Source organism: Boleophthalmus pectinirostris, unplaced genomic scaffold (assembly GCF_026225935.1).
Source record: "Boleophthalmus pectinirostris isolate CB_2022bp ecotype Guang Dong unplaced genomic scaffold, ASM2622593v1 HiC_scaffold_12, whole genome shotgun sequence".
Lineage (NCBI taxonomy): Eukaryota > Metazoa > Chordata > Actinopteri > Gobiiformes > Gobiidae > Boleophthalmus > Boleophthalmus pectinirostris.
This window is the reverse complement of record NW_026571018.1, coordinates 38,960,602-38,970,601: the sequence shown is the minus strand read 5'-3', so window position 1 is coordinate 38,970,601 and position 10,000 is coordinate 38,960,602. Positions and strand designations below refer to the sequence as shown.

General features: G+C 45.4%; 2 protein-coding genes across 2 annotated transcripts in view; both read left to right on the top strand.

The window, feature by feature from the left end:
- The window catches only part of LOC129407530 (CD5 antigen-like), a 303,815-nt gene that overhangs the window by 82,733 nt on the left and 211,082 nt on the right, over window positions 1-10,000 (top strand). The window lies entirely within an intron of this gene.
- LOC110160399 (alpha-tectorin-like) overlaps window positions 6,693-10,000 on the top strand; it is a 91,547-nt gene continuing 88,239 nt past the window's right edge. The window contains 1 exon segment of the mRNA XM_055148954.1: window positions 6,693-6,739. The gene's annotated coding sequence lies outside the window, so the exon portion shown is untranslated.

The window sequence follows — 10,000 nt, the reverse complement described above, 5'->3', positions numbered from 1 at the left end:
ACAGATCTTCAACCGTCAACTCTCTCCATCTCCTCTCTTCTCTCTCTTCTCTCTCCTCTGTCCCTTTTCAGTCTCTTCTCTCTCTTTTTTTCCTTCTCTCCCATTTCTCTTTCTTCTCTTTTCCCTCTTCTTCAGTCTCCTCTCTCTCCTCCTCTCTTCCCTCTCTCCTGTTCTCTCCTCTGTCCTCATCTCAAAGCCCCGTGACCCTCCATCCTCGTCTCTCTCTCCTCCTCCTCCTCGTCTTCCTCTCTTCCTTCTCTCCTGTGTCCTCGTCTCAAAGCCCCGTGACCCTCGCTCCCTCCTTCTCGTTTATCTTTCCTCCATCGTTCCAAACTGAAAGTCTTGCAAATGAGTCGTTCCTCTCATGTTAATGCAGAAACTCAACACGGCCTGTTGTGTTTGTCCCAGCGGCACCGACTGAGACTCCTGTGTACTTGTGTACTTCTGTGTACTTCTGTGTACTTCTGTGTACTCCTGTGTACTTCTGTGTACTCCTGTGTACTTCTGTGTACTCCTGTGTACTTGTGTACTCCTGTGTACTTCTGTGTACTCCTGTGTACTTCTGTGTACTCCTGTGTACTTCTGTGTACTTCTGTGTACTGTGTACTTCTGTGTACTTCTGTGTACTTCTGTGTACTTCTGTGTACTCCTGTGTACTTCTGTGTACTCCTGTGTACTGTGTACTTGTGTACTCTGTGTACTTCTGTGTACTCCTGTGTACTTCTGTGTACTCCTGTGTACTCCTGTGTGTACTTCTGTGTACTGTGTACTGTGTACTGTGTACTTGTGTACTTCTGTGTACTTCTGTGTACTTCTGTGTACTTCTGTGTACTCCTGTACTTCTGTGTACTTCTGTGTACTGTGTACTCCTGTGTACTTCTGTGTACTGTGTACTCCTGTGTACTTCTGTGTACTGTCTGTGTACTCTGTGTACTTCTGTGTACTCCTGTGTACTTCTGTGTACTTCTGTGTACTTGTGTACTGTGTACTTCTGTGTACTTGTGTACTGTGTACTTCTGTGTACTTCTGTGTACTTCCTGTGTACTTCTGTGTACTCTGTGTACTCCTGTGTACTTCTGTGTACTTGTGTACTCCTGTGTACTGTGTACTGTGTACTTCTGTGTACTTCTGTGTACTCCTGTGTACTTCTGTGTACTCCTGTGTACTTCTGTGTACTCCTGTGTACTCTGTGTACTTCTGTGTACTCTGTGTACTCTGTGTACTTCTGTGTACTTCTGTGTACTTCTGTGTACTTCTGTGTACTCCTGTGTACTTCTGTGTACTCCTGTGTACTCTGTGTACTTCTGTGTACTCCTGTGTACTTCTGTGTACTCCTGTGTACTTCTGTGTACTTCTGTGTACTCCTGTGTACTCCTGTGTACTTCTGTGTACTTCTGTGTACTCTGTGTACTTCTGTGTACTCCTGTGTACTTCTGTGTACTTCTGTGTACTTCTGTGTACTTCTGTGTACTCCTGTGTACTTCTGTGTACTCCTGTGTACTCCTGTGTACTTCTGTGTACTTCTGTGTACTCCTGTGTACTCCTGTGTACTTCTGTGTACTTCTGTGTACTGTGTACTTCTGTGTACTCCTGTGTACTCCTGTGTACTTCTGTGTACTCCTGTGTACTCCTGTGTACTTCTGTGTACTCCTGTGTACTCCTGTGTACTCCTGTGTACTTCTGTGTACTCCTGTGTACTCCTGTGTACTTCTGTGTACTTCTGTGTACTCCTGTGTACTTCTGTGTACTCCTGTGTACTTCTGTGTACTTCTGTGTACTCCTGTGTACTCCTGTGTACTTCTGTGTACTTCTGTGTACTTCTGTGTACTCCTGTGTACTTCTGTGTCGTTGATTTGTCAAAATCAGATCCTGATCAGGACTAAAGCTCAAATCAAAACCAGATCCTCATTTTCCCCAAACCTGATCCTGAAAAAGAAAAACAGAACTAAACCAGGTCCAGACTTGATCTAAACCAGGTCTAAACTTGAACCAGCCTGGTTTCGACCAAGTTTAGACCAAGTTTAGACCAAGTTTAGACCCTGGTTTAGAGTTTAGACCTGGTTTAGTCTGGTTTAGACCTGGTTTAGACCTGGTTTAGTCCTGGTTTAGACCTGGTTTAGACCTGGTTAGACCAAGTTTTAGTCCTGGTTTAGACCTGGTTTAGACCTGGTTTAGACCTGATTTAGTCCTGGTTTAGACCTGTTTTAGACCTGGTTTAGACCTGGTTTAGTCCTGGTTTAGACCTGTTTTAGTCCTGGTTTAGACCTAGTTTAGACCTGGTTTAGACCTGGTTTAGACCTGGTTTAGTCCTGGTTTAGACCTGGTTTAATCCTGGTTTAGACCTGGTTTAGTCCTGGTTTAGACCTGGTTTAGACCTGGTTTAGTCCTGGTTTAGACCTGGTTTAGACCTGGTTTAGACCTGTTTAGACCTGGTTTAGACCTGGTTTAGACCTGGTTTAGACCTGGTTTAGACCTGGTTTAGTCCTGGTTTAGTCCTGGTTTAGACCTGTTTAGACCTGGTTTAGACCTGGTTTGGACCTGGTTTAGTCCTGGTTTAGACCTGGTTTAATCCTGGTTTAGACCTGGTTTAGACCTGGTTTAGACCTGGTTTAGACCTGGTTTAGACCTGGTTTAGACCTGGTTTAGACTTGGTTTAGTCCTGGTTTGGACCTGGTTTAGTCCTGGTTTGGACCTGGTTTAGTCCTGGTTTGGACCTGGTTTAGACCTGGTTTAGTCCTGGTTTAGACCTGGTTTAGTCCTGGTTTAGTCCTGGTTTAGACCTGGTTTAGTCCTGGTTTAGTCCTGGTTTGGACCTGGACCATGAGGGTTCTCAGGTCTGTGGACACATGGGACCAGAAAAGAAAGTTTTACTGTTTAATGTAGAAAATCCCAGGAGTTCGTCTGAAGAAAAACATGTAAACAAACTAATAATAAAGATTTACTCAAACCTCCTCCTGATGGGACATGAACATCTCCCCTCAGACGCTCCTCTCCACGTGGAGGAGCAGCGGCTCTACTCCGAGCTCCTCCCCTCAGACGCTCAGACAGCGGCTCCTCGAGCTCCTCCTCAGACGCTCCTCTCCACGTGGAGGAGCAGCGGCTCTACTCCGAGCTCCTCCCTCAGACGCTCCTCTCCACGTGGACGAGCAGCGGCTCTACTCCGAGTCTCCCCTCAGAACGCTCCTCTCCCGTGGACGAGCAGCGGCTCTACTCCGAGCTCCTCCCTCAGACGCTCCTCTCCACGTGGAGGAGCAGCGGCTCTACTCAGCTCCTCCCCTCAGACGCTCCTCTCCACGTGGAGGAGCAGCGGCTCTACTCCGAGCAAGACCACGACGGACTTGAACCACCTGAAGCAGAGACTCTCCACCCGCCCGGAGACGATCAGAACATCAGAACAACAAAACATCAGAACAACAGAACAACAAAACATCAAAACATCAGAACATCAGAACATCAGAACATCAGAACATCAGAACATCAGAACAACAAAACATCAAAACATCAGAACATCAGAACAACAGAACAACAAAACATCAGAACATTAGAACAACAGAACATCAGAACATCAGAACATCAGAACATCTGAACATTAGAACGTCAAAACATAAGAACATCAGAACATAAGAACATCAAACATTAGAACATAAGAACATAGAACATCAGAACATTAGAACAATAGAACATCAGAACAACAGAACATCAGAACATCAGAACAGAACATCTGAACATTAGAACAAAACATAAGAACATCAGAACATCAGAACATCAGAACATTAGAACATAAGAACATCAGAACATAGAACATCTGAACATTAGAACATCAGAACATTGAACATCAGAACATTAGAACATCAGAACATTAGAACATTAGAACATCAGAACATCAGAACATTAGAACATCAGAACATAGAACATTAGAACAGAACATTAGAACATCAGAACATCAGAACATTAGAACATCAGAACATTCAGAACATTAGAACATTAGAACATCAGAACATCAGAACATCAGAACATCAGAACATCAAACATTAGAACATTAGAACATCAGAACACACAAAACATCAGAACATCAGAACATCAGAACATCAGAACATTAGAACATCAGAACATCAGAACATTAGAACATCAGAACAACAAAACCTCAGAACATCAGAACATCAGAACATCAGAACACAGAACATCAGAACATCAGAACATCAGAACATCAGAACATCAGAACATCAGAACATCAGAACATCAGAACATTAGAACATTAGAACATCAGAACATAGAACAGAATTAAAACATTAGAACATTAGAACATTAGAACATTAGAACATTAGAACATCAAAACATCAGAACATCAGAACATCAGAACATCAGAACATCAGAACATTAGAACATCAGAACAGTAGAACATTAGAACATTAGAACATTAGAACACGACTCTCAGTTTAAATGTTTAATTTTGAACCTTTAAAGACGAGAATCAGAGTTGATTTGAGAATCGAGTCTTTTTCTTAATGTTGGAATCAAGTTTTTAGTAAATTTTTTGTGACGTGACAATAAAACGATCAACAAAACCTCCTCCACACTCAGTCTCTCCCTCTCTTCTCTCCTTCTCTCCTTTCCTCTCTCCTTCTCTTCCCCTCTTTCTCCTTCTCTCCTTCTCTTCTCTCCTCTCTTCTCTCTCCACTTCCTTCTTTCTCTCCTTTCTCCTCTTTCCCTCTCCTCTCTTTGTCTTTCCTTCTCTCCTCGCTACTTCTCCTCTTTCCTCTCCTTCTCTTTTCTTCTCTCCTTCTCTCCTCTCCTCCTCCTCTCTCTCCACTTCTCTCTTCTCTCCTCTCTTCTCTTTTCTTTTCATCTCTCCTCTCTCTTCCCTCTCTCTCCTTCTCTCCTCTTTCCTCTCTCCTTCTCTCCTATCTCCCCTTTCCTTTTCTCCCTCTCTCCTTCTCTCCTTTCCTCTCTCCTTCTCTCCTCTCTTCTCTCCTTCTCTCCTCACTACTTCTCCTCTCTCCTTTCTTCTCTTTCCTTCTCTCCTCTTCTCTCTCCCCTTTCCTTTTCTCCCTCTCTCCTTCTCTCCTCTCCTCTCCTTCACACCTCGTTACTTCTCCTCTGCTTCTCTCTTTTCCTCTCTTCTCTCCTTCTCTCCTTTCCTCTCTCCTTCTCTCCTTTCCTCTCTCCTTCTCTCCTCTCTTCTCTCTCCATTTCTTTCTTTCTATCCTTTCTTCTCTTTCCTTCTCTCGTCTCCTCTCCAATTTCCTTTTCTCCTCTCTCCGTCTTTCCTTCTCTCCTCGCTACTTCTCCTCTCTCCTTTCTTCTCTCTCCTTCTCTCCTCTTCTCTCTCCCCTTTCCTTTTCTCCCTCTCTCATCTCTCCTTTCCTCTCCCCTTTTCTCCTTCTCCCCTTTCCTCTCTCCTTCTCTCTTCTCCTCTCTCCGTCTTTCCTTCTCTCCTCTCTCTCCACTTCTTTCTTTCTCTCCTTTCTTCTCTTTCCTTCTCTCCTCACTTCTCTTCTCTCCTCTCCTCTCTCTCTTCCCTCTCTCTCCTTCTCTCCCCTTTCCTTTTCTCCCTCTCTCCTTCTCTCCTTTCCTCTCTCCTTCTCTCCATTCCTCTCTCCTTCTCTCCTTTCCTCTCTCCTTTACTCTCTCCTTCTCTCCTCTCCTCTCTCCTTCTCTCCTTTCCTCTCTCCTTCTCTCCTTTCCTCTCTCCTTCTCTCCTTTCCTCTCTCCTTCTCTCCCCTTCTCTCTCCTTTCCTCTCTCCTTCTCTCTCTTTCTCTTCCTCTCTCCTCTCTCCTCTCTTCTCCTCTCTCCTTCTCTCTCCTCTCTCCTTCTCTCTCTCTCTCTTCTCTCTCTCTCTCTCTCTCTCCTTCTCTCTCTTCTCTCTCTCTCTCTTCTCTCTCCTCTCTCTCTCTCCTTCTCTCTCCTTCTCTCTTCTCTCTCTCTCTCCTCTCTCTCCTTCTCTCTCTCTCTCTCTCTCCTCTCTCCTTCTCTCTCTCTCTCTTCTCCTCTCTCTCCTTCTCTCTCCTCTCTCTCTCTCTTCCTCTCTCTCTCTCTTTCTCTCTCTCTCTCTCTCTCCTTCTCTCTCCTCCTCCTTCTCCTCTCTCTCTCTCCTTCTCTCCTTTCCTCTCTCCTTCTCTCCTCTCTCCTCTCTTCCTTCTCTCCTCTCTTTCTCTCTCTCCTTCTCTCTCCTTCTCTCTCTCTCTCTCTCCTTCTCTCTCCTCTCTCTCTTCTCTCTCCTTCTCTCCTCTCTCTCCTTCTCTCCTCTCCTCTCTCCTTCACACCTCGTTACTCCTCCTCTGCTTCTCTCTTTTCTCTCTTTTCTCTCTCTCTCCCAGATCCCAGATTAAGTTGAATTCTATCCGTCTCTTCGCGCTCACATTTGCACCTGCTCCTTCAGGCAAAACTCCCTCCTCCTCCTCCTCCTCCTCCTCTTCTTCCCTCTCTCCTCTTCCTCTCTGGCTCTGACTCATCATTCCTCTGCTCCACTTCCACTCGAGGGTCTCAGTGTGTCAGTGTGTGTCAGTGTGTGTCAGTGTGCGTCAGTGTGCGTCAGTGTGTGTGTGTCTGCGGCGCTGGGGGGACGTGGGTCTGCGGCGCTGGTGTGATCCGTGCGGGCGTCGTGGGCGTCGTGGGCGTCGTGGGCGTCGTGCTCCTGTGGTCACCTGATCCCCTCGCTGACGGGCGGATGGCAGATTTGTGAGGAGGCACGAGCGCAGACGCAGCGAGCGGAGCTGGAGCCGCACCATCCCCAGACAGGTAAGAGCCCCCGGAACCGACCCGGAACCGGCCCGGAACCGACCTGGAACCGGCCCGGATCCTAGCGGGAATTTAACCTCCTGTGTGAGATTTAAAGGCTCGGATTTTTCTGTTTTCTGATTTGTGTCACAAACAAACCTGGAGTTTTTACGTCTCCAAAAACTCACAAAGTCACAAAGTTGTAGTTTTCAAGTTCGCAGCTTTTACCTTTAGTCCAGTCGAGATCAGCGATTCCAGGACTGAAAATGATCCAAACCCGGTCTAAACCAGGTCTAAACCAGGTCTAAACTTGGTCTAAACTTGGTCCAAACTTGGTCTAAACTTGGTCCAAACTTGGTCTCTAAACTTGGTCTAAACTTGGTCCAAACTTGGTCCAAACTTGGTCTAAACTTGGTCTAAACTTGGTCCAAACTTGGTCTAAACTTGGTCTAAACTTGGTCTAAACTTGGTCTAAACTTGGTCTAAACTTGTTCTAAACTTGGTCTAAACTTGGTCCAAACTTGGTCTAAACTTGGTCTAAACTTGGTCTAAACTTGGTCTAAACTTGGTCTAAACTTGGTCTAAAACTTGGTCTAAACTTGGTCTAAACTTGATCTAAACTTTGTCTAAACTTGGTCCAAACTTGGTCTAAACTTGGTCTAAACTTGGTCTAAACTTGGTCCAAACTTGGTCTAAACTTGGTCTAAACTTGGTCCAAACTTGGTCCAAACTTGGTCTAAAATTGATCTAAACTTTGTCTAAACTTGGTCTAAACTTGGTCTAAACTTGGTCCAAACTTGGTCTAAAATTGATCTAAACTTTGTCTAAACTTGGTCCAAACTTGGTCTAAACTTGTTCTAAACTTGGTCTAAACTTGGTCCAAACTTGGTCCAAACTTGGTCTAAAATTGATCTAAACTTTGTCTAAACTTGGTCTAAACTTGGTCCAAACTTGGTCTAAACTTGGTCTAAACTTGGTCTAAACTTGGTCTAAAACTTGGTCCAAACTTGGTCTAAACTTGGTCTAAATTTGGTCTAAACTTGGTCTAAACTTGGTCTAAACTTGTTCTAAACCAGGTCTAAACTTGGTCTAAACTTGGTCTAAACTTGTTCTAAACTTGGTCTAAACTTGGTCTAAATTTGGTCTAAACCAGGTCTCTGAGCAGAACCTTTAGAACGTCTTTGGAACGATCTGGAGCTGGACTAGAACAAGTATAAGACACAGAGACTAAGATCCTCTTTTATTTCACTGAACAAACTCTGGTGACTTTTAAAGTCTCTGTTTTTTCTGTTTTTCTGTTTTCACACTCAGAGCTGGAGTCATGTTTGTTTGTTTGTTTGTTTGTTTGTTTGTTTGTTTGTTTCACATGTTTGAGTAACTCTTTATTTTTAGTCTGTCCACATCTCCAAAGTTTAAAAAGTTGTAGTTTCCGAGTGAACAGCTCCTTTTCCCTTTAGTTCAGTTCAGATCGATGATTCCAGGACTGAAATGATCCAGATGTTTCTAGAGAAGCTGTGTGGAGTTTAAAAACACAGTGGAGCTCTGTCTGTAAAGTCTAAATCTGCAGTTTTAGGGTTTTTTTGTGTGTGAATGAAACAAACCAGGACTAAACCAGGCCCAAAGTTGGTCCAAACTTGATCCAAACTTGATCTAAACTTGGTGTAAACCAGGTCACAGCTCCAGGTCACAGCTCCAGGTCACAGCTCCAGGTCACAGCTCCAGGTCACAGCTCCAGGTCGGTTTGTCTCCTGGTCCTTCACAACAGTTCAGTTCATTATTTAAAGACACAAGTCGAGTTTTAAAGCTGCGTTTGGTTTGTAAATGATTCAAGCTCGAGGATCCTGACAGGTGCAGGTCCAGACTGACAGGTGCAGGTCCAGACTGACAGGTGCAGGTCCAGACCGACAGGTGCAGGTCCAGACTGACAGGTGCAGGTCCAGCCTGACAGGTGCAGGTCCAGACTGACAGGTGCAGGTCCAGACCGACAGGTGCAGGTCCAGACCGACAGGTGCAGGTCCAGACCTGACAGGTGCAGGTCCAGACCGACAGGTGCAGGTCAGACCACAGGTGCAGGTCCAGACCGTGCAGGTCAGCACAGGTCAGGTCAGACTGACAGGTGCAGGATCCTGACAGGAGCAGCAAGTCCAGACTGACAGGTGCAGGTGATCAGGTCAGGTCAGACACAGGTGCAGGTCCAGACTGACAGGTGCAGGTCCAGACTGACAGGTGCAGGTCCAGACTGACAGGTGCAGGTCCAGACCGACAGGTGCAGGTCCAGACTGACAGGTGCAGGTCCAGACTGACAGGTGCAGGTCCAGACCGACAGGTGCAGGACAGGTGCAGGTCCAGACCGACAGGTGCAGGTCAGAGACAAACAGTGTCATCAGTTCAAACACTAAAACGACTTTGTGCCTCTGATATAAAAACTATAAACCAGATGAATTCATCAAATCTTCTTCATCTGTGAGTCACTGGAATCATTTCCCAAAAGACTCGAACCTGCTCAGGTTTTCAACAAGTCTGTAAACCAGGACTAAACCAGGTCTAAACCAGGTCTAAACCAGGTCTAAACCAGGACTAAACCAGGACTAAACCAGGACTAAAGCAGGTCTAAACCAGGACTAAAGCAGGTCTAAACCAGGTCTAAACCAGGTCTAAACCAGGTCTAAACCAGGTCTAAACCAGGTCTAAACCAGGTCTAAACCAGGTCTAAACCAGGTCTAAACCAGGTCTAAACCAGGTCTAAACCAGGACTAAACCAGGACTAAACCAGGACTAAACCAGGTCTAAACAGGTCTAAACCAGGACTAAACCAGGTCTAAACCAGGACTAAACCAGGTCTAAACCAGGTCTAAACCAGGTCTAAACCAGGTCTAAACCAGGACTAAACCAGGTCTCAACCAGGTCTAAACCAGGACTAAACCAGGTCTAAACCAGGTCTAAACCAGGACTAAACCAGGTCTAAACCAGGTCTAAACCAGGACTAAACCAGGTCTAAACCAGGTCTAAACCAGGACTAAACCAGGACTAAACCAGGTCTAAACCAGGACTAAACCAGGTCTCAACAAGGACTAAACCAGGTCTAAACCAGGACTAAACCAGGTCTAAACCAGGTCTCAACAAGGTCTAAACCAGGTCTAAACCAGGTCTAAACCAGGACTAAACCAGGACTAAACCAGGTCTAAACCAGGTCTAAACCAGGTCTAAACCAGGTCTAAACCAGGACTAAACCAGGACTAAACCAGGTCTAAACTCTGACACCAGTTCTTCCTTGTAGTTTTT